Source organism: Perissodus microlepis, chromosome 8 (genome assembly GCF_051167445.1).
Source record: "Perissodus microlepis isolate ML-2025 ecotype Zambia chromosome 8, ASM5116744v1, whole genome shotgun sequence".
In the NCBI taxonomy this organism is placed as follows: Eukaryota; Metazoa; Chordata; class Actinopteri; order Cichliformes; family Cichlidae; genus Perissodus; species Perissodus microlepis.
The window spans coordinates 3793284-3818914 of NC_140468.1; the positions used below are offsets into that span (position 1 = coordinate 3793284).

General features: G+C 39.6%; 2 pseudogenes across 1 annotated transcript; both read left to right on the forward strand.

The window, feature by feature from the left end:
- The first annotated feature begins 1591 nt into the window (after window positions 1-1591).
- LOC146381139 (UDP-glucuronosyltransferase 2B31 pseudogene) lies at window positions 1592-3271 on the forward strand (annotated as a pseudogene).
- A 2891-nt stretch (window positions 3272-6162) lies between these two features.
- On the forward strand, window positions 6163-15172 carry LOC146381140 (UDP-glucuronosyltransferase 2B31 pseudogene; annotated as a pseudogene). The gene is made up of 2 exons (XR_014801002.1): window positions 6163-6254; window positions 9326-15172. The product of XR_014801002.1 is annotated as a UDP-glucuronosyltransferase 2B31 pseudogene (transcript).
- Window positions 15173-25631: the final 10459 nt, after the last annotated feature.

The following is a 25631-nucleotide window of genomic DNA, read 5'->3' on the forward strand; positions in this document are numbered from 1 at the left end:
CTGCAAGGGTTGTCAAGATCCAATCAACCAATGAGTTCAAAGAGGTGTGATTGAACCTCTAATGTTGAAAGACATCCCTTTACAAAGAAACCCACTGATTCTTGGTTTTATTATCTGAGTAAGCGATGACCCAACTTAACCCTAACTGTGATCAACAGAAATGAAAGGGAAGGACATCCTGTCGCTATCTGGAAACCGATTAAAAGACATGTTTGACTTTTCAAATGTGTTTTCTGTGCAGTCTTTTGGACGAGTTGTTGCTGGTATTACTGGAAACAAGTATTCTATGTTCTTTTAGATAACACACACTGATATCCTACACTAACATTTTGCAGATCTCCCAGCTGAGTGAAAATGTACATAAAACAAGTGGATAGAAACACACTAACTATGGTTTTAAAGTAACTGAGTGCAGTAGTTAGACTTTTATAGCATTCTATTTATTTTGGAAGCACAAAATCACAACAACAGTCACCTCAAGGCATTTTATATTGTAAGGTAGACCCAACAATGATACACCCAAAAGTTGAAAAGTAAAAACTGAAGAGTAGAAACATGAAAATAAAAAGTGAACTCGTCCCTGACCTCGTCCCGGGAGTTCTTGCCCCAAGTGGAGGAGTTTAAGTATCTTGGGGTCTTGTTCATGAGTGACTGGAGAAGAGAGCTGGAGATTGGCTGCGGTGATGCGGACGCTGCACCGGTCTGTTGTAAGAGAGGTGAGTGTAAAAGCGAAGCTCTCAGTTTACCTGTCGATCTACATCCCTACCCTCACCTATGGCCACGAGCTGTGGGTAGTGACCGAAAGAACGAGATTTGGGATACAAGCGGCAGAAATGGGCTTCCTCCGAAGGGTGGCTGACCTCTCCCTTAGAGATAGGGCGAGAAGTTCGGCCATCCAGGAACAGCTCAGAGTAGAGTTGCTGCTCCTCCACATCGAAAGGAGCCAGTTGAGGTGGTTCGGGCATCTGACAAGGATGCCTCCTGGGCGTCTCCTGGGTGAGGTGTTCTGCAATGGGAGGAGGCCCAGGGGCAGACCCGGGACATCCTGGAGAGATGTCCTGGGTCTGCCCCCGAACGCCTTGGTGTTCAACCAGACAAGCTGGAGGAGGTGGCCGTGTAGAGGGAGGTCTGGGCTTCTCTGCTTGGCCTGTTGCTCCCACGACCCGGCCCTGGATAAGTGGAAGAAGATGGATGGGTGGAGACACACCTAATGATTGCCCAGTAGTTAATTAATATATTCATACCTGAATTCATATTCGGTCATCATAATGTACCGTTGAATATTGAAGAAAAGTTTGGCTGCTGAGGAATAATTTCTCCCCACAGTGCCTTGAAAATTCATGTAAAGATGAGGGTTTATAGGCCTCGGAGCTGTGCTTAGAGTCCTGTGTTGAGCTTGTTTTTTTTTTCTTTTTGTACAGAAAAGTTGGGCGTGACAGCCCCCTTTTGATAATGGTCTAATCCAGTGGGTCCGGTAGCATAGCCAGGAGTGAAGACAAGCTCATAAAATAACTTAGAAGGAATTCAAGTTCTAATTTAGGCATCATTGAAATAATCATTTTTTTTTTTTTTTTGTTTTCCTCAGACTTGATCCATGGGGAGCTTTCCAGGAGTTTCTCTGTTTCTTCTGGGCGCGACATTGTCCTTAACTGTAAGTCCTGTCCAGGGTGGAAAGATTCTGGTGTTCCCCGTTGATGGCAGCCATTGGGTGAACATGAACCTGCTGATCCAGAGCCTCCACGCCAAAGGCCATGAAGTCACTGTGGTCCGCACAGCCACTAGCTGGTATGTCAAAGAAGAGGCACCACATTACAGCTCCATCACTGTCACCTTACCAGAGGCTGTCTGCATAGAGGAGCAGGACTTCTTTGTAACTTTCCTGGTCAAGTTACTGGAGATCCAAAAACAGGGGACGTCTTTCATGGCTGTCTTGAAGTTTTACTGGGAAGTGATAGGTTCATTATCAAAAATCTACCAACAAGCTAGTCTGTTAGGTGTAGAAATATTTGAGAACAAGACTCTAATGTCGAAGATACGTGACTCTAATTTTGACCTGGTTCTTTTGGACCCTGGACTTCCTGTTGGAGTTATAGTGGCCCATAAACTAAAGCTTCCAGTTGTCTTTAATGTTAAATGGATGACCAGTGGGGATGGCCATTTTGTTATAGCTCCATCTCCAACGTCATATGTCCCAACTTCTGGAAATGCCGTATCTGACAAGATGACCTTTTCTGAAAGAGTCAAAAACACATTCCACTACTTCCTCAACACCTGCATTGACAAGTTTATAGCATGCCCACCTTACGATAAAATAGTAGAAAAGTACTTAGGCCCAGATGTGAACTTCTATCAGCTTCTTCAAGGAGCAGACCTGTGGCTCATGAGAGTGGACTTTGTCTTCGAATTCCCCAGGCCTACCATGCCGAACATTGTCTACATTGGAGGATTTCAGTGTAAGCCTGCTGAGGCCTTACCTTCAGAGTTGGAGGAGTTTGTTGAAAGTTCAGGAGAACACGGCTTCATCCTGATGTCTCTGGGGACGCTGGTGAATGGTCTGCCAATAGAAATAACTTCAGAAATCGTAGCTGCCTTTGCTCAGCTTCCTCAAAAGGTCGTATGGAGGCATGCTGGTGAACGCCCCAACAATGTGGGGAACAATACCCTTCTGGTGAAATGGATGCCCCAAAACGACCTGCTGGGTCACCCAAAGATAAAAGCCTTTGTGGCTCATGGTGGCGCCAATGGGATCTATGAGTCCATGTACCATGGTGTGCCAATTATTGGCATTCCCCTGCTGTTTGACCAGTTTGAGAACATTTTGCGAATGGAAGTTCGAGGAGCTGCTAAAATGGTGGATGTAACAAAAATCACCCAGCAGAATTTCCTCAAAGTCCTACAAGAAGTTCTTAACAATCCCTCCTACAGAAACAACATGAAGCGTCTGTCTGCTCTCCACCGAGACAGACCAATGCATCCTCTGGATGCTGCAGTTTACTGGATTGAGTTTGTTATGAGGCACAAAGGAGCTGCACATTTACGCACCGAGTCTTATAAGATGCCCTGGTATGTGTATCATTCTGTGGATGTTATATGCTTTTTGTTGGCCATCTTGTTTATGCTGACAGCCTTTGTAGTGGCAGTCATACGATTCACGTGCCTTCGAATGTGCAGGAGGAGGAAACCAAAGCAAGAGTGACTCCTCGAATGAAGATGGATCCAATTAAAATGTTATATTGATATTCTAGATTTTTTCTTGTTGTCAACCAATCACATTAAAATACTGAACTCGAAAGTCCTGGAATACTATTGTTGCTGCAATGCTTATAAGTTTTTTGGGGGGGTTGCTCCAGAAAGAGCATCCACTGTAACAGAAATGTGCCAAATCAAAGATGAGGAGCTTCCTGCTATAGTGAAAAAGAGAGCAGTCAAAATAGCTTCTATTTCTTCAGATTTAATATTTCAAAATGAATTATCTAATATGTACCAGTTTTTCTTTATTGTATTTCAGTCATATCTAAATAACAAATTACTTTTAAGAATTTCAGATAGGACAGCAGGTGACTGACAGGAGCAATAGATTGAAAATAAGTTCAGCAAGACATTCTCAGAAGACTTAGTCATTTAAACATGAAATTTTAATTCAAAACAAACATATTTCCACATTTTGTGTGAAAGCGGCAGGAATTTCTACATGTGTAGTCTATGAAATTAAAACACATTAAGAAGTTTGAGGTTGCATTGTTGCATGTGTTGCATGGGATTTTAACATATATTATAAGACATTTCTTATTATTAAAAAACTTTATTTACATATTGAACACATTTATGTTTTCCACATGTAAACACACGTGGTTTGTATGTTTTGTCTTTCACCTTGCAGTAAGCTACCAAAATGAGTTCAATAAGTAATTCTCCAATAAACTCAAGAAAAGTGAATAGCATGTCATGCAGTTTTTGTGTTATCCTTGCGTAGATTGTCTGCTGTTATGTGCTGTGCTGCACAGTGATGCAGGAGTAAACATATACAATTATCCCATTGATAGTGGGAGGAGATAAAGGTTGGCTTAATTTGTCTGACTAAGCTTTAAGCACAGCATTTGAACCTTATCAACAAAGGACCAAACCATCAGGAAGCCTAATGCTTAATAATTAAACACAGAGTGAGTCTTCAGGCTGAATCCTCCCGTGGTTCCTGTTCTGAAAGACAGTCAGGACTACAGTCATTGGTTAGGACAGAGAAAAAGGCAGAAAATGTTAGACACATCTCTGCAGGCTTGGACAGGTAACACATTCCCACATCAATCAGGCTGCTGAACAAGAGCATCATAAGAAGCTTTTCATAAGCAATTACTGCTGTGTTATTATTTTATTAATTCAGCACCATTACATTTCTCCTAAATATGATTTGAGTTTATTACTGACTTTATAACCTACTGTTTTACATGGAGTATTTTTTATTGGTGTTTTACCAAAACAGTAATTCATTTTTTATATAATTGCATAAAAAAAGTCTAATCTGAACTTATTTCAAAGCATCAGTTACACTTTATTTAACAGATTTTGAAACATAAAGCTGCTAATATATGATGGTGTAACATTGTAGACAAAGCTAAACAGCAGTTTATAAGTAATTATAATCATCTCCAGCTGACACTGACATGATATACACACCAATAAATCAATAATTATCAGCAGCATAAGGAGTTCTTTTACTTAAAGAACATTTACTGTGGGTATGTAATAAACATTTGGCTAAAGCTAAATTTTGTGTCATAATTTCTGCATTTAGGCTGAGCATTGTGCTCATGGCTACCCATCTGAAATATCCTGGAAACGTCCTCGGTTTCTAAGACCACATTCTGTCATTTTTCACACACAGACTCTAAAAGTATGAATGTTACCAGCTACATGGTCACAGCTCATAAGAGGAAACCCTTTCATTGTTTGAATGAACTTTTACTCCCTTGATTCATTTCAACCTTATTCCACAGTTCCCTCAAATCTACAGATTTTACAGCTGATTATTCAGCTGCTATCAACACCATTTTACAAACAAGATCAACATTTAGCCCCTAAAAAACCTGGTACCTTGTATTGATTAGAGAAAAAGAAACCAAACTCTAAATTATTTTGCTATTTTATTTCATTTGTTTCATATGAAACTCTGGTGGTCTGAATCTGTGCTTTGAATACTGAAGTTGGTATCTTGCAGTTACAAGGGAAAAACCTTAAACGGTGGTGTTGACTGCTCATTTGTGGGTTTTGATTTGAAATTAAAATGAACACTAGATATATCTTTTAGATATATTTTAATCAATGGGCAATAGTGGTTTACAGGAGTGGGTGAGTGGGAGGATTATAAGGTTCAAAAATGAAAAAGAAAGTGTTTACATGTTTACATGTGCAACTTCTGCAGTTCAGTTGCGGCTGCGCACCCTGCAGGTGCAGTCTAATCACTATGAATTTCCATTCGAGGGGTAATTATTTGACCTCTAGTAATTTTCCACACTTTTTTCGAGAGCTAAAAAGCTTCACATGTTCCCAGATATTAAACGATATATATTTATACTAGTTTTATAGATTAAACAGGCATTCATTCTGATGAGTCTGATTCTGTCTTTACCTTGTATATCAGCAGCACTGTGGTGTTGGGATTAACACTGATTACTATACAAATGCAATCATATTAAAAACTGTATAAATGAAGATTAAATAAACTGATGGCTACCCAATGTTGCACCTCTTTTAAAATGTTATTTTTTGTATTGTTCCACTAAGGTCACAGGAAGCTGTGAGGGCTGCTGTGTGCATTGCTCCAGTGACAACCCATTGGTTCTCTCAAGGTTATTTCCTGAGAATGCCGAGAGCTTTTGCAAACTCCCAGAATTTGCAATTCCAGGTTTTTTCTTTTGTCATTGGAATGTTCTTACTTTCTAGGAACAGGGATATCTCACTGGTTGAGCTCATACATGTCAAGACCACACTGGCTTTGTTCTGTTTAAGAAGATATTGTGTTACTCCACAGTTTTTGTGTGTGTGCCACAGAGTATGTGCTCTGTAGGAAGACTGCTTCCCTTTCCTCCCCCAACCCTAAACTGCACACATGCATATGAAACCCACGGGTTACACACTCCTCCCACCTTATGCAACACAGTAATTAGGATTTGGGTTCTTTTCTCCTGCACTCTGAAGCTGAGCTCCCTTTTCTTAGAGAGGATCCAAAGTACTTTTGTCCACATTCTCAGGCATTTAAGGTAGGTTACAACACTTTCTATCCTTCACAGTAACAGTTAAACGATTATAAATGCTTACTCAGCACTTCCGAAATAAACTCAGAAGACTTAGTTGTTTTTTCTTCAGCAGCTGGCATTCAGAAAAGAAACTGAATGGCATGAAGGGCATCTTTGGTGTTTTTAGCTTGTTAGAAAATCCCTGCTAAATGTAGATGACGAGATTAGAGACTGCTGGCATTACTCAGGACATACATACACCCCACATACACACATATACTCCAACACATACACAGAGTAAAAAGCTCCACTGATCTCTCACATCTGGCAAAAATTCTTCTCTTGTTGTTGTTGGTCGCTCAGACAGTGATGTTATTAAACTGTTCCAAGTCATTTTAAATGCAATGTTTTTGAATACACGCAGTGTGAGCTCACCAGTGGCACACTATAGGTGCTTCGTACATTGAATACAACCTTTGAAGTATAGCATGGTCATTTAATAACAAATAGACCACCATTATGATGACAGGGACCTCCAGGCGCTAAACCAGCAATCATCAATTGTCCATGGATGTTGTTTTCTGGACTAAATAATGTTATGATTTGGCCCTGTTTGGCCAAAGTCAAGCTTTTTGGAGCTGTCTGAAGTACATGCTACCGGAAAAAAAACACAAAAACAAAACAAATAAAACTTTAGACAGCTTTGGCAGACAGCTCACAACTTCAGAAAGTCGGCTGAAATGATCAAGGTGAAATGAGATCTTTTCAAGTTGTGGAAAAGACATTTAGAAAAGAAGACACGTTTACATAGAAACCAATTGATTATTGATTGGGTTATCTCTGAAGAGACGTATTTCAAATTACAAATATCGTTTCCATTTAGTTTTTTAAATGAGTTGTTGCTGGATGTGACTGTGTCATTGCATTATTACGCTACCACTGATACTATGCAGATCTTCCAGATGACTCAAAATGTGCATAAAACACCAACTGTAGTGGAAAGTCACTGTGTGCACTAGTTAGATGCATTACTCTTATAGGTTTTCCAACATTTTATTTTGGCCTAGGGCAAAAACAGCCATGGACTGATTGACACACACCAAGAAAGTGGCATATTTAGACACAATGGCTCTTCTCTGTCCTGCTTGTACAGAGCCTTCGGTCCCTTTTTGTATTTCTTGAGAAATAGTTTATTGTGTTTGTCTTTGCCAAGACACAAGTACAGTATTGGGTCTCTAATAGACACTTGGAAACACCTCCCCCTGTATTTAACTGCTGGATTTCCTCACTGAGAGGCCACCAGCAGTTCAGGTCAACAACAGCACATCAAGCAGGGATGTGTGCTGAGTCGTCTTCTCTTCACTCTGCTGACCCACAACCATACCCCACACTACAGCAATAACCTCTTTATTAGATTTGCAGGTTTATTTATGGTTTATTTATATTTATTTTTGGCGTTCAGTCAAATTAACAAAGTCCAAACTAAACAATATGCAGTGATGCAACTTTATAGGGATATTGTCACGATCTAATCCAGTCAAAGTTTGGCACACATACATAAATTTTTGTGCACATCCTGAAATTGTACATATATTTATTCTCATAATTCTCACATTCCTGCTCTTATAATTGGCTTGTTTCTTACATTTCTTTGTTTTGCACACCACTGTTGCTTGTGAAGCTTGCAGAAAAGAATCTCACTCACATGTGCTGTACCAGTGATGTGACGTGACAATAAAAGTGATTTGATTTGATGATACAACTATGGTGGGTTTCAACAGCAAAAATGATGAGACATACTACAGAAGTGAGGTATCTCAATTAGTATGTGGTGCAGTGAAAACAATCTAGACAAGTGACAGCCCTAGTACCCATCATGTGCACCTTCTACTGAGGCATGATTGAGAGCATCTTCACCAGCTGCATCTCTGTGTGGTTTGAAGACTCAACCACCTTGAGCCACAGAATATAGTAAATGGGGCAGGGAAGCTATCTGGGGCCTCAATCTTCTCCCTCCCTCTACAAAACTGTTAGTATTGTGGGTGATCCCACAAACCCCTCACATAGCTTTTTTAGTCTCGTGACCCCAGAGAAAAGTTCTGGGAGGTTCCTCCAGGTTTCATCAGCCAGGCTGTCGTGATAGTGAACTTCCTCCCTCACCTCTTTACCCACTCAGAGTTATCTGCTCTCAAAAAGATGCTCCATGTCTTAGCCTTTACTTTACATGAAGGACTTTCATTCTGATGTTTCCTCACTTGCAATAATGGATGGAGGCTTTTAATAATTCATTGATACTTTATATTTTTACATAAAGAAATGCAATAGCGTATATAGCTTTAAGAATTCTTGTAAGCCTCAAATGTATTTGTGCATAGAAAACAATAATAGAATCTAGGCTTTAATGTATCTTGTGTAATTCATTTTAATATGCTGAGACCTCATAGGTAATTTCGAATCTGTATCTGTATGCACACTGTGGATCAGGAGGATATGACATTTCATTTCTGTGTATGTCCTGTACGTAGAGCAGAACTCACAATTAAGTTGACTTTGACTTGAAGTATTTAACCTTCATACATGGATGCATTCATTCATATCAGGTCATGACACAATGCATGCCTATGTCTTACCTTTATATGGTAAGACATATCTTACCATTATATTCAAAACTTTTGCAACAGTATTAGATGCTGAGAGACAATTGTTTCCCCAAGACCTACAAAATCCATGTAAAGACATGGTATTGTCTGCCAGGACATTGTGATTAGAGTCCTGTTGGGATCTTTTTTGTTTTGAACTAGTATTTGTTTTTCTTCTCTTTTTACTTTTTACCTTTATTTTTGCACACCTGCCAGGTTTAGGCAATTTTAACTACCTGCTTAGAAATAAGAAAGCTATCTAAGTAGCACCATTCAAAAAGACAGCCCTTTCAACTCAATCAATAATTCTGTAATCTGGTGGGTCCTGCAACTTAAGTAAGTTTGCCAGTTGGAAGAAATTCAAGATGTCATTTATGCATCACTTGTACAATCATACTTGCAACATTGACTGTGAACTTAACAGTTAAATTATAATTGTTCTATGGTTTTCCTCAGACTTGATCCATGGGGAGCATTCAAGGAGTTTCTCTGTTTCTTCTGGGGGTGACTTTGTCACTACTTCCAAGTCCTGTCCAGGGTGGAAAGATTCTGGTGTTCCCCGTTGATGGCAGCCATTGGGTGAACATGAACCTGCTGATCCAGAGCCTCCACGCCAAAGGCCATGAAGTCACTGTGGTCCGCACAGCCACTAGCTGGTATGTCAAAGAAGAGGCACCACATTACAGCTCCATCACTGTCACCTTACCAGAGGCTGTCTGCATAGAGGAGCAGGACTTCTATGTAACTTTCCTGGTCAAGATACTGGAAATCAAAAAACAAGGGGCATCTTTGATGGCCATCATGAAGTTTTACTGGGAAGTGATAGGTACGTTATCAAAAATCCACCAACAAGCTAGTCTGTTAGGTGTAGAAATATTTGAGAACAAGACTCTAATGTCAAAGATACGTGACTCTAATTTTGACCTGGTTCTTTTGGACCCTGGACTTCCTGTTGGAGTTATAGTGGCCCATAAACTAAAGCTTCCAGTTGTTTTTAACGTCAGATGGATCACCAGTGGGGAAGGTCATTTTGTGGTTGCTCCATCACCAACGTCATATGTCCCAACTTCTGGAAATGCCGTTTCTAATAAGATGACCTTTTTTGAAAGAGTCAAAAACACATTCCACTACTTCCTCAACACCTGCATTGACAAGTTTATAGTGTGTCCTCCCTATGATAGAATGGTAGAAAAGTACTTAGGCCCAGATGTGAACTTCTATCAGCTTCTTCAAGGAGCAGACCTGTGGCTCATGAGAGTGGACTTTGTCTTCGAATTCCCCAGGCCTACCATGCCGAACATTGTCTACATTGGAGGATTTCAGTGTAAGCCTGCTGAGGCCTTACCTTCAGAGTTGGAGGAGTTTGTTGAAAGTTCAGGAGAACACGGCTTCATCCTGATGTCTCTGGGGACGCTGGTGAATGGTCTGCCAATAGAAATAACTTCAGAAATCGCAGCTGCCTTTGCTCAGCTTCCTCAAAAGGTCGTATGGAGGCATGCTGGTGAACGCCCCAACAATGTGGGGAACAATACCCTTCTGGTGAAATGGATGCCCCAAAACGACCTGCTGGGTCACCCAAAGATAAAAGCCTTTGTGGCTCATGGTGGCGCCAATGGGATCTATGAGTCCATGTACCATGGTGTGCCAATTATTGGCATTCCCCTGCTGTTTGACCAGTTTGAGAACATTTTGCGAATGGAAGTTCGAGGAGCTGCTAAAATGGTGGATGTAACAAAAATCACCCAGCAGAATTTCCTCAAAGTCCTACAAGAAGTTCTTAACAATCCCTCCTACAGAAACAACATGAAGCGTCTGTCTGCTCTCCACCGAGACAGACCAATGCATCCTCTGGATGCTGCAGTTTACTGGATTGAGTTTGTTATGAGGCACAAAGGAGCTGCACATTTACGCACCGAGTCTTATAAGATGCCCTGGTATGTGTATCATTCTGTGGATGTTATATGCTTTTTGTTGGCCATCTTGTTTATGCTGACAGCCTTTGTAGTGGCAGTCATACGATTCACGTGCCTTCGAATGTGCAGGAGGAGGAAACCAAAGCAAGAGTGACTCCTCGAATGAAGATGGATCCAATTAAAATGTTATATTGACATTCTAGATTTTTCTTGTCTTTACCCAATCATATGAAAAGACCAAATCTTACTTGAGATTTCTCTTGGGTTAGTCATTCTTTACTGCTGCTCAGCCTAAAAGGAACAAATAATGAACAAAGCCAGCTCGGACATTCTATTGCAGTTATATCTCTTGGCTTTCCTGGGAACACCTTGATGTTCCCCTGGACAAGCTGGAGGAGGTAGCTAGGAAGATGGAGGTCTGGGCTTCTCTGCTTAGGCTTCTGCCCCCCGCGACCTGGCCCCAGCTGTTATAAAATGGATGGATGGAAAGTAAAAAGTAAATATGGAACACAATACAAAAAACATCCTTACTCTAACTTATCCTCCAAAGATCCTGCATCCTAATATAGGGACAGAGCATTTGTCTTTTTGGCCTGTTCCATAAACTACAAAGGTTTTAGGACTGTCTATTTGATTCAAATCACTCTGGTGCTGTCACTGTCACTTAATGCTAATACAAGTGATGCAATATTAAACTTCCAATGGTGAGCAATATATGACTATGAAAAGAAATATTTCATAGTCAGATTTTATTCATATTTTGCTAGGGACATATCAAAAGCTTAGTGAAATGTGCAAACAATAATGAAAATACAGAATATATACAGCCTGCCTTATAGCAGCTCCAAACCAGGCCCATGACTGTACCTCCACAATGTTTTACAGTTGGCGGTAGACACTGTTCTACCTTGTTCCACATCCTCTTCTTTACTTACTGCAGAACCAAACGTTGCCACTGATTTTCCGTCTAATTTTTATGTAATTTGGGACACCTCAGCTTTTGTTTCCTGTTTCCCGTCCTTGTAAATGGCTTCTTAACAGTCACCCTTCAACTTGGGACCATTTCTGATGATAGATTTTAGGTCTGATACTTCATTGTTTGTCTTCGCTTGTCCAGTTTCTTCAAATTTTTTAAGAACACACTGCACAACATGACAAGATACGTCAGGTTTTCAGCTAATAACTCTTTGGGTATCCCTTTGTCCGTGTGAAAATACTAAACTGGACTGAAAATGAGTGAAAAGGCAGCTGAAGAAAAACACAAAAGCCTGGAGAACTATCGGTCAACACCACTTCAAATTACAAAAAAGCCTTGCTCCTTGGAATCAAAATACAAAGAAATGAAGGGTGGCTCAAGATTTTTGACAGTACTGTGGCAACCAAACACGAGAGAAAATAAACTGTTAAATGTGAAAATTTGACTTTTATGGATCTGACTGACTTTTAATGTTCTGTTCAATAAGAGTCAAAACGACCACATTTAAGGCATTTCTGAATGGTCACACATCTGTGTTCAGCCTGTGTTTATAACCGCACAAACAGCAAATGCACCTCATGCTTATGTTTCAGTAATTTTACAATACAGTAGTGTCAAGCTGTTTTAGTAAGTCATTGGGTCTTGTCTAAAATAACTATCTGAAACAAAACACAAGCCTTGCTGCGAGCAGTTGCATAAAGGAACTATATTCTTTCTACTGTTTACATCCACTAACCAATAGAAGTGTGGAGCCAACTAACATTACAGAGGAAATACAAGCTTAAGTACCCAGAACCATCCTTTGTTCTTGAATAAACACAAGGTTTGTGGATTATTTTTAGTAAATGGGTTATAATTCACTGCTGTTTTTCAAATGTATTTTCAGCCATGTTAGCCTCAGACTGAAGGCAGATGGATAAAAGGAGACGAATATGTACATTTGATTATCATATTTACATTTACATTCAATAAATACATTTACATTTAATAAATGCTGGAAAGCTGAATGCTCGGTTACTGTTAATGTGGAATTTTGACATAGAATCAGTGAGTGTGTAATTTGTAAGCCATGAGTGTGTTTTTAGCACTGTTACTGTGAACTGATATGTAGTTCTGATGTTTAACAAGCTATGGAAAAACTGAATAATTTACCTTATTTTAATGTTCTTTCAATATTTATGTGACGCAAATGTATGTTGTTTAATACCACTTGAAGACGAGCTGCAGCAGCCATACACAAACAGAAAAATGCGATAAGCTCAGTTTGAGTCATGTGGACCACAGTGGGGGGCTTTGTTTTTCTGAGCTGAGGGTTCATTAGAAAGAAGAATGCACTACTTGTTTTTCGTCATCAGCCCACACACTCTCGCTCAGACACACGTTTTGCGTGTCTAGACTTGAAATATAGGCAGAACCCAAGAGAAAAAAAATAATTTAAAGACTTCCTAACCCACAGAGACAGTGAGTGTGGTTTTCCTGTTATGTATCATAAAACAGTTTCTTTAGTATGACTTTACACGGTATACACGCACAGGCAGTTTCAGGGTAAAACAGGTACATTTGGACACTGCATGTATATGATGTGACTTTGGGGTTCCTTAATGCAACGTTAGAGGGAATACTGCCCTTTATCTTCACCTAATTTATCTGTCTCTGATATAATAAAATAAATATTTTAATTATTAGATGTTTATTTAGAATTAATTAGAAACAAAAGATAAAAAAGCCTGACTATGATGGCGTTCGTTATCATTTGTTATTGATGGAAACAGAGTCATAACTTCACCTATAAGAGCGATATTAACATACTACAATGTATCGTTCACGCAAACATACTTTAAGTTTTAAATCCAATTTTTTTTCCTAATGTGAATGAAATAACTTACATTTTTTGTAAGAAGTAGTCAAAGAGAATTGGCTAAATAATATTTTTGTTAATGTATAAAAATAACAAACCAAAACAACATTATTACATTTTAAAATATGGGTCACTGGAGTAGATAAATGAAACAGAACAGATACTCAAATTCATTTTCTGGGTAAAAAAGAATCAAAACTTTTACTGAATTTTAACCAGAAGGTGGCAGTGCACCCTTCTGCATAGCAATTTAACTGACACACACACACACACACACACACACACACACACACACACACACACACACACACACACACACAGGTGGGAGCTAAAGGAATAATTTATTTCAAAGATATTTAGATTTATGATACCTCTATCGTTTCCTTTTGATAAGGGAGATATTAAAAATGTTCTTATTTCATAAATTATGTTTCTCAATCATTTTTAGCTCAACCCGATCAGCTCAGGCATCAAATCTCTCTCTCAAGGCTTCTGCAGAAACCTTAAATGTCTGTTAGCCAAAACAACACAGTATAGTGGCTCAGAAAAATGGAAAGTGTTAGCAAAACAAAGCTTAAAATGTTTTTAAAAAGAACAAAAAAACCCATATCTATATTTCAAACAACTTTCCTTTTCACACCAATTTGCCAATTTTCCAGTGCTCTTTTACGTTTGGCTCTCCTCCCCATCAGTGAGGCTCGCCAGAACTTCGAAAAGCTGAGTGGACTGACTGGTGCCTCTTAGCTCACATAAATAAAAAAGTCCCACATGCAGGATGGGGTGTCAGAATAATTTAACAAAAGATGAACTTCAGTGGCTACAGAAAGTCAAAGACTCTAATCTAAAGCACAGCAAGAGAAACAGGAGATTGAAGAGGCGATGTAAACAGCCAAGATAAACTGAAGACATGACTATACACTCATGTGCCACTTCATTAGGTACACCTTGCGAGGACTGAACCCTGTGTTTGCCTTTAAATCTTTGTAGCATTGATTCAACTACATGTTGGAAACATCCCTCAAAGATTTTGGACCATATTGTCATGATAGCAACCAGTGTTGGTCAAGTTACTTGAAAAAAGTAATCACTAACTAATTACTGATTACTTCCCCCAAAAAAGTTATCCCGTTACTTTACTGATTACTTATTTTCAAAAGTAATTAATTACTTAGTTACTTAGTTACTCTTTAAAAACACGATTTACAACCTGAATAGGTGATAAAGTGATAGATCTTTCAGCCCAATTCTACTTTTTCTACATAATCCATCATACAAAATGTAATCAAATGAAAAAGTCCCTTTTGTTTTATTAGTTTTTCTTTTAACTTTATGCATCAAGCAAAAATGTAATTATATGCAACATTCTCTGACTGGAAGAAATTTGTTTAACATTTAAACCTATTTTCTGCACATTCCAGCACATAAAATATATATATTTTTGTGTTTACACTCACTCTTTCAAATAGATGCAAGTAAAACACAGCAGAAAAAAAATAAAGTCAAAGACTAGCGGTCCTGTTGCTCTATTTTCACCTGTAAAGCAGGAGTGGGGTAGGCGGAGGTTTGCCCTGGTGCAGGTGTGGCGCAGCGGTCAGTGGAAGAATCCGCGAGTTTCTCTGTGAATTTCCCATTACGTCGTTGCGCACTCGGTGCTTGCTTGGAAGTTTAGGGGTTTTTTTGCTGTAAAAAGAAGTTTTCTTCCCACGCACAACGGACGCTAATGTTTTTGTCACTTTTTATGGAATCAAACTTAAAGTAAGGTCAGTACTTCCACGCTTTAAACGCTGCACGCTCATACTCTCTCCCGCACTCGATATATTATCCATTGTTGATCTGCACACAGCTGTTGCCACAAACTTCTATCCCCAAGCCATCTGGGCCCTAAACACACACACCCGCCCTCTCACATCATCTATAATTGACTGAGACAGGACTCTCTTCCAGACACTCTAAACCAAGGCACAATGTACATTCCAAATTCCTTTAATTTTAAATATGTTTATATTGTCTATTCTGTAAAATAGTCAGATGTCTATTCATATTAATGTACAGAATTCACCTGCTTGCTGCTACTACTGCACATTCACCCAATGTATATACTATATATATATATATATATATAATGTTCTTCCTCTACCCCCCCCCCCATTTTTGCACATGTCAAGGAGCGTGTCAGGCTACATTTCACTGTGTGTTATACTTGTATAACTATGCATGTGACAAATAAAGAACCTTGAACCTTGAACAAACGTCGCACTTGCTTACGTCACTGTCATGAGACATTCTCGCAAAAAAATCATGGTTTTAGTAACGCAGTAACGCAGCGTTCCTACGGGAAAGTAACGGTAATCTAATTACCGTTTTTGCAATAGTAATCCCTTACTTTACTCGTTACTTGAAAAAAGTAATCGGATTACAGTAATGCGTTACTGCCCATCTCTGATAGCAACACACAGCTGCAGTTGTTGGTTGCACATCCATGATGGGAATTTTCTGTTCCATCACATCCAAAATGTGCTCTGTTGGATTGGTCAGTGTGGAGGCCAAAATTAAGATAATTTGAACATCACCGTGATGGATTCCACCATCAGAGGATGGTACACTCTGGCCATAAAGGAATGGACATGATCAGCTACAATACTTTAGTGTTAAATAATGCTCAGATGTATGCCAAGAAGATATCCCCCACACCATTAAACAGTAGCTTTTGATCCATGCATTTATGTTGTTTATGCCAAATTCTGACCTATCATCCAAATGTTGGAGCACAATTCAAGAGTCACCAGAGCAAGCAACAATTATTCAGTCTTCTATTATCTGTTATTATTATTAGTGGTGCAACGGATCAAAGAACTCACCGTTTGGATTGGATCGCGGTTTTAAGTCATGGATCGGATCGATTTTCGGATCAGCAAAGAAAGAAAAAAGACAAGAAAAATGTAACTCGCCATTTATTTATTTACGTATTTTCTGGCCATTAAAAAACATTCAACATAAGACTCATATAAAACAAATTAATGTGCAATATAGGGCAGTACAGAGCTTTGTATGTACCACTCTGCTGTGATATAATGCACGGTCACGTAGCTTTATGTTGCCCTGGAGATCCACCCATCTGTAGTTAGGGCAACAGAAGAATCCTGGGACAGTTCAGCCATAACTTTAGACTTTTCCAGCTCATACATGCTTGGAACGATCTTGTCACTGAAGTGGATGTGCAACAGGATATCACAGCGTGGCTCAACCATGTTCATCATATGTTTAACCCTTGTGCAGCCTGGACCAAAAAAAAAAAAAGAAGGGGGGGTGGGGGTCACGCAGACCCCGGCAGCGCGGACCCAGGTCTCGTCGCGAAACAGGGCTCCGGTTCGCGGTGGGGGCAGATGGGGGTCAGGCGGACCCCCGGCTATAGCGGGTCTCGTCAAAGGCACCTAATTGGCTTTAACCCTCCATCGATCGCGTAAGTTACGATGGCAAACCTTGGGGTCTGGAGGGACCCCAAAGCGCCACGGAAACAACTCTCAACTTCACATCATCATCATCATCGTCTCCTTCTCGAGAGTGTTCGCGTAAACCGGCCTCAGTGAAGACCTCGGACTCTCCGTTCCTCCTCGACCTCCTTCCTCCTTCTCCCCCGTTCTCCTGCTCCCCGCAGGCGAGCGCTTAGCCGGATGGGCCCCGGGTGACGCGTAAACCGGCCTAAGTGGGGACTGCGGGCGCTCCGTGCTCCGTGGGTACTCTGTGACCCCTTAGTGATCATGATGGGGTATTTCGCCACACCACATTCGTAAGTTACGATGGCAAATACTGGGGTCTCGAGGGATCCCGAACCACCGGAGCAAACATCTCTCAACTTCACATCATCATCATCATCAATATTATATTTTAGAGGCCGTTCTAATCTGATATTCCATTCTAGGCAAATTGACAGCAAATAAAACTAAGTACACTTTTAAAACTTTTTTTTTAATTAATTTTTATTTGAATTCAATTCAGTTTTATTTATATAGCGCCTAATCACAACAACAGTTGCCTCAAGGCGCTTTCTATTGTAAGGTAGACCCTACAATAGTACAGAACCCAACAATCATATGACCCCCTATGAGCAAGCACTTTGGCGACAGTGGGAAGGAAAAACTCCCTTTTAACATGAAGAAACCTCCGGCAGAACCAGGCTCAGGGAGGGGCGGCCATCTGCTGCGACCGGTTGGGGTGGGAGAAGGAAGACGGGATAAAGGACAGAAAAACGTTATAATGTAATGTGGTGAAATTATTATCAACCAGGTGGTTCATGAGACAATTATTTTAAAGTAGTCTGGTTTTAACATTTACAATGAAGAATTGTAATAAAAAATGTAATGCATTTAGGCTACGTCCACATGTACCCAGGTATTTTTGAAAACGCCGCTTTTTTGATGCAGGTGTCAGGTAAACTTTAACGTGCTCGTAAGAAAAACCTTGAGAAGAAATTAGGTCTCTTCAATGGGGCATTTCTTTTGAAACTTTTGACAATCACGTTGTCAATATTGTCTTGGCCATTAAACATTAACTCCAGCACAGTGTTTGGATTTTTCCACTTTTCCCGGAGTTCATTGTATACTTTCACACCGACTTCTTCAGTGTTCTCTAAGGACATTTTAAGGTTTTGGGACAAAATTTTAGCCCAAATCCTGTTGGTAAACCTGTTCATAATGGCTTTATCTGCCCCTGGAGGCAATTCCCTTGCCTCATTTGCATTGCTTATAGCGTGCAGAACCAAATCTTTAGTGAAGCTTTCAACAACTTTTATGTACTCTTCTCAGTTTTCAGATATAGTGAGTACTCTTTTTGGTAAAGCCAACAGGGGTTCTGTAAACGTTGGGACAGTAATATCATCAAGCCGTTCGCTCAGATATAAAATCAAATATTTCTCCTTGCAGTTATGTGCTTTACAAAGATTGGTGAAAATGTCCCTGTTGATATTGGTCAGCCTTTTTGGAGATAGATCCAAATTTTTCTCGTCAATTTGAGGCCAGAGTTTTTCAAGCAGGCGATCGCTGATAGAGTCGGGATTGTGCCGCTGTGTGAAGTCCTTGTATTTAGACGAGGCTTTGCTTGTGGCCTCTGAAACTACCAACTGAATAACTTTGTAAACACACATCTTTTCTTCAGACAGATAATCAGATAGAATTAGAATAGAATTCAACTTTATTGTCATTGCACATGCACAGGTACAGGGCAACGAGATGCCAGAGTGATGTCATAAGAACCAAAATCTGAATCAGACTTACGGACTGACCTATGTAGTTTTTTCTTCACAGGCTTTTCCAGGGGGCAAGCTTCTATGTTGTCCAAGTCTTTTGTATCAGCTGAGTAGTTTTTCTTCGGTTCTACTGTGGCTGTGGTTTGGGTTTGAGGAGGAAACATCTGGGATGACACAGACGCTTCTTCCTCAGATGAATAACCAATAAAAACATTTAGATATATGTTGGGTGGTGTAGGTGCACGATGCAGTGATATTTCGCTATTTTCACTGTCATCTGTGGATGTTTTATGAAGACTGCTCTCCTCTGCAGTCAAATGCAGCTTGAGGTTTTTTGAGTCAGAAGAGTCCTCCAGTCCTGGAGTTTCTGTTTCTTCTTTATCACCGTGGTCATCTACAGAACTTTCTTTCAGGATGCTGTGCTTTGCTCGGGTTGCTTCTGTTTTCTCAGGGGACTCTGTGTCCACTGAGTGAAGACAGGCCTCATCAGTCTGCGTGGACACTGGATCTCCCTTCTCCACAGTTGTGTCCATTGCGTCCACTAACATGGAACAAAGTTTCAACATGTCTTTCAGCAAAGTGGAAGGCAGCTTAGTGTTGCAGTACTCTGGGATGAACTGCAGAGATTGCCACTGTGGTACAATTGTACCAAAAAAGTGGTCACTTAAGGACTTCCATGTTTCCACTGAGGTGTAACTGTGTGCAGTTGTCATGTTTAAGTTTGTATTAATATTTCTCTGACTCTGAAATGTAGAAGTGGAAATAAATTGTTGGGTGGTTGGAGTTGTGGTTGGCATGTGTGCTCTTTGTAAACTAAATGCTTGGGATTCTGGACGGCCCCTGTATAAGGGTTTAAGCCCCGCCCACGTTTGGCTGCAGCCACTGTGATGTCATCCACTTTTCTTTGAAGTTGAACCTTCAATGGCTTGGGGGTGGGGTTTAAGATAATCTCTGACACAGCTGCATGACATTTAAATGGCATAAAGTATTGATTTAAATTACGCACTGTAAATTTTGTTCTTAAACCAGACTAGTTAATAATAATTTCACCACATAATATTGTCAAATTATTTTTTGTTTTCTTAAATAAATACATAATTCAAAGACAAGTTAGGTGATTTTTCATTGTATATCTGTTAGGATGCCTGGGTCGTTGACCCAGGGTTTTGAGTTTATATATTATTTATCATTTCTATTCTTTGGTTTCTTTGTTAGAGTTCTGTTTTATGGTTTATGTCTCTGTGCATCCTTAGTTGCTGTCTCCCCTGTCTGCGATATCCCCGTGTCCAGTCAGTGTCTGTGTCTGTCCTGGTCCCACGTCTCTGTTCCCTCTGTTGCAGTGCCTGCGTGTGAGTCTGTGTCTTTAGTTCAGTATGTGTTATGTTTCCTGTTTTATTTTGAAGGTCCATGTCTGATGTTAATGTATCTGGTTTCGCTTCCCCTTGTCTCATTAGGCCTGATTTGCCCCAGCTGTGTTTCCCTCCTGTTACCCATTCCCTGATTGCTCCCTCTGTGTATTTAAGTGATCTAGGTAGCTCTGTTTGGGAAGTTCAGTTAATGCTAGAAATGTGTTTTGAAGTTTGTATGTGCTTTGTCTCTATAGGGGCCACCACATATATTTATATATAAACATATATAAATGAAACCATGTTTACATTAGTAATTCCTTTTGTGCATAATTTTATATTGTTGTTAATAATAAATTAATTAAAGCAACAAAACAACCTGAAGAGCCGTTTGGGAGCCGAAAGAGCCGGCTCTTTTTAGTGATCCGAGCCGAAAGAGCCAGTTCTCTAAAAAGAGCTGGAAATCCCATCACTACTCCATACTTTGCTCGGACATAAGCGCTCTTTCAGACTCATTGAGTCTACCTGCGAGAACAAAAAGAGAACAAAAATCACTCAAGAAATCTCATCCTTGTCACCAAGATTGTTGTGGAAAAATACACTGAGCATCGACCCAAACTGACTTTCTCAGGTTTATCGAAAGAAGCTTCAAACCTTTGCAAAGGGATCAACACAGCACCAACGGGGTTCATACCAGCACTGACAAACAGGCAAAATAATAACAGCTCCTCTATAGCCATACAGATACAGATACAGTGAAAATGAAAGTGTTTTTGAATTTTATTTTCTGTAAATCATTTGATTTATTTAATACATTAAATATTATATTTTAGAGGCCGTTCTAATCTGATATTCCATTCTAGGCAAATTGACAGCAAATAAAACTAAGTACACTTTTAAAACTTTTTTTAAAATGAATTTTTATTTGAATTCAATTCAATTTTATTTATATAGCACCTAATCACAACAACAGTTGCCTCAAGGCGCTTTCTATTGTAAGGTAGACCCTACAATAGTACAGAACCCAACAATCATATGACCCCCTATGAGCAAGCACTTTGGCGACAGTGGGAAGGAAAAACTCCCTTTTAACATGAAGAAACCTCCGGCAGAACCAGGCTCAGGGAGGGGCGGCCATCTGCTGCGACCGGTTGGGGTGGGAGAAGGAAGACGGGATAAAGGACAGAAAAACGTTATAATGTAATGTGGTGAAATTATTATCAACCAGGTGGTTCATGAGACAATTATTTTAAAGTAGTCTGGTTTTAACATTTACAATGAAGAATTGTAATAAAAAATGTAATGCATTTAGGCTACGTCCACATGTACCCAGGTATTTTTGAAAACGCTGCTTTTTTGATGCAGGTGTCAGGTAAACTTTAACGTGCTCGTAAGAAAAACCTTGAGAAGAAATTAGGTCTCTTCAATGGGGCATTTCTTTTGAAACTTTTGACAATCACGTTGTCAATATTGTCTTGGCCATTAAACATTAACTCCAGCACAGTGTTTGGATTTTTCCACTTTTCCCGGAGTTCATTGTATACTTTCACACCGACTTCTTCAGTGTTCTCTAAGGACATTTTAAGGTTTTGGGACAAAATTTTAGCCCAAATCCTGTTGGTAAACCTGTTCATAATGGCTTTATCTGCCCCTGGAGGCAATTCCCTTGCCTCATTTGCATTGCTTATAGCGTGCAGAACCAAATCTTTAGTGAAGCTTTCAACAACTTTTATGTACTCTTCTCGGTTTTCAGATATAGTGAGTACTCTTTTTGGTAACGCCAACAGGGGTTCTGTAAACGTTGGGACAGTAATATCATCAAGCCATTCGCTCAGATATAAAATCAAATATTTCTCCTTGCAGTTATGTGCTTTACAAAGATTGGTGAAAATGTCCCTGTTGATATTGGTCAGCCTTTTTGGAGATAGATCCAAATTTTTCTCGTCAATTTGAGGCCAGAGTTTTTCAAGCAGGCGATCGCTCCTTACCACCACTCCTGCCTGCACACAGCCTGCACCTGACAATATCAAATTACAGTTGGACATTTTAGGTGTTCCCTACATTTTAATGTAGGCATCAGGAAATAGATATCTTTTATTTTTCTTCTTTTTATTCAGATTCAAGCTGAGTATGATTAAAAGTTTTTGTTTTTTTTTAACTTAGACTGAAGTTTGTATTCCTATCTACTGATATTAATTCATTGTTATCTTAATATAGCTCAAGATGGGGTGCATGCATACCCATATGGAAACGATATATATATAAATCTTATAAAGTTTGTACCTGTCTTGTGTGAAACTTGTATGAAAAGCATACAAGAGTGAAAACAGATATAAGATCCCTTGAAAAATTATATACATGAAACTTGTATATTTTGGATACTTACTAAAACAATATATGAAAGTAATGAGAAAGTGGCCACCTTCATGAGTGAATCATATAAGCCTTATATGATTCACTATATGAAGTAAGCCACATCTTAGGCAAGTCTTTTATAAGTTTTTTTCTATTTCTTTTCCATATGAGTATACTTGAGCTTGTATGTATACTTTTTACCCTGTGTGGATAAGAGAAAATCTAAAACTAAATTCAAACTTCTGCACCCAATTCTTCCTTTTTAAAGTCATTAAAATGTATACTGTAAAGTTAGAGAAATCATTAAAAGCCCCAAATTACAATATAATATTCATATTCATTATAAGAGCCTCTAAACTTCTCACCACCTCTGTATGAAACTCCTGGCACCATTTTTGGTGATCCCAGCATCTGTTGACAAATTTGGGGCGGATGTCATAGTAATTTAACCTTAGTTATGGTTCATACTAGGTTTTGCAATATTATTTTATAATTTTACACATTTGACTTTCTTATATATTTCATTATTTTACTATCACTTACCACACTTTATAATTTTATCAAAACATTTCTTTCTTATAGCATTTTGTGAGGTGATTTTGGTCCAACTGTAATTATTACAAAAGGACATCTTAACTGTATAAACAACACACTGAACAACCGACAATGAAAAGAATAAAACTTCTGAACCTCTCAAGGCGCACCCTTGAAGTTTGATCAGGGTCTCGTCAGTTTACAGAACTTTTCTCTGAATGGCTGACACCCTTACCAAACACAGAGTAAGTTTACATTTCTTAAATCATACTTGCCCCTTAAAAACCCTCAATAAAATCAGAAATTCAAGTTGGTCTCAGCCGCTCTCCACTCTGGATTCTTTAATAATTGAGATTTCAGCGGTGACTCTGTCTGATCTCAGTTGTCACGCACTCGCCTTCTCCATACTAGTGATGTGTCGGTCGTGAACGAAACGGCTCTTAGAGCCAACTCTTTGAAGTGAACGATGCGAGGAGCCGTTGGGTTTTTTCTTTCTTTCTCTCACCCTCTAGCTGTATCCCAATTCAGGGTCTGCAGCCTTAAAGGCCGCATTTTAAGGCCGGTTACATCACAGCGACGCGACGAAGGCTGTCCCAATTCAAAGGCTGCTCAAAATGCGGCCCTCAAATGCGTCCTTCATTTCCCTGAATTTTAAAGATGTGGTGGTGTAGACTTCATGGCCCAACATATCTCAGACTTCATAGCGCGGCGGTGGGTGTGGAAAATTTTGCCGAAAAAACCGGTGAAAGCGGAGCGGCCGAAGAGTAAACTTTTAAAAGTAAGTACTGAATATTATGTCACTTATTTATGTTGCAAATGTTTAATAATGAAGAACATTAAAACATTACTGTTGGCCACATGTCGGCAAAGTCATGTGACATTAGCGATGTTTGTACTTTCAGCGTTAACTTGGTTTTAAAGCCTTTACTTTAAAATATAAGACGTTCAATAGTCGACCTTAATCTTACAGAGAATGTGATGATTTAATGGATAATTAAAGTCAGTCATATATCCACAAACACAACAAGGTGAAAGTCAGTGATGCTGCTCGGTTTGCAGTCCTGAATATCACGGCACAAGCAGGATTCACTGCACTGTTAATGTTAGCTATGTTATATTGCTGCCTCTGTTCGGTGGTGTCGAGCCAAACGGACTTTAACGTGTGTTTGAACGAGCTGACGGTTCACTCGTTAAGCTGAAAGAAAGATGCTTTAATCACAGGAGTCACACATGTGTCCACTGTACCATCTGGGAACTCTTCTTGTTTAGCACTCGTAATAACACAAACACTAAATCCTCCTTCTCTTGTGCTGTTGTGTAGCAGTGTATACACCTGAGACTGTCACCTGTCTGTCTGTCCTGCACTCTCTCTCTATTTCTTTCTCTCTGATTGTGGAATAAAAGTATGAACATGTGTTTATAAGTTACACTCGTGTTTGAATCCTGCAGCTTATCACACATTTGATTTCCATGTGTGACAACTGCAAGTGTCCAGAGTGAGGACAGACTGAGGGACCCACTGCCGCACATCATCTGTGAGGCTTTGCACCCCTGATGATCCACCAGGACAAACTCAGCAGTGTGTGAGGAAGGGGAGGAGGAAGAGCCAGCAGCAGCTGACAGATGGAGAGAATAGACAGACTGTTCCCTGTTTGTGAAGGACTGCTAGGAAAGTTTAACATAACTAACTGTCTGTCCTGCAGTCTTATTAGGTCTTATTATGTTCAAATAATTTTATCATTCCAGTGTTTTCAGTGTGGGAGAAAGTACTCAGGGCCTTCAGGTTACACACTATGAAAGGCAGCAACAAGTTTAATATTCAGAAACCTAAAGTATGTATCAGCAGCAGAATGGACCTAAAAATAAATGTTTGTTTCAGTTCTATGAAGCTTTGAGTATTTTGGATTAGTAGCACTGCTGTGTTTGTTGCATCATATTACTGTAATTGTTTATGTGCTTTATATATTCTGAGGTTAGTTGATCTATAGTGTTACATCATATTCTATAAGGGTGTTATGTGCAGTGTTGGGTGTAACGCTGTAATTAAATTACTTTTCCACTGAAAAAGTATAATTACTGTTCATTTTTAGGTATTTTAATTACAGTTACTTACAATGTACTTGCGTTACATTGTAAAATAATTAAACTCGCTGAATATCATTATTTAATTTCATTAATTTATCTTCTAAACGTAGAAGTAAACTCTGCCGCTTTGACATCGCTGTAGTGCAGCTGCACGTCATTTCTTGCCAGTTTGCTGCATAGTCGTATTCTACAGCGGAAGATGTCGGACTCGGCTGAAGCGAGTGGCTGTTTTTTGAAATGGACATATTCCCGTCTCTTCACTTTTCTGAAACAAGCAGACAAGAACATTACATCAATATGTAAGCTATGTGCTGGGGAGAAAAAACTATCGGCTGCTGTTAATAGCGCGAGTAATCTACTGAAGCGCCTGACACAGAGCATAGACGAACACTTCTGACTGATTCTTGTTCATCATCCATGGATAACACCGCGGCAGCTCCTGCTAAGCAGCAA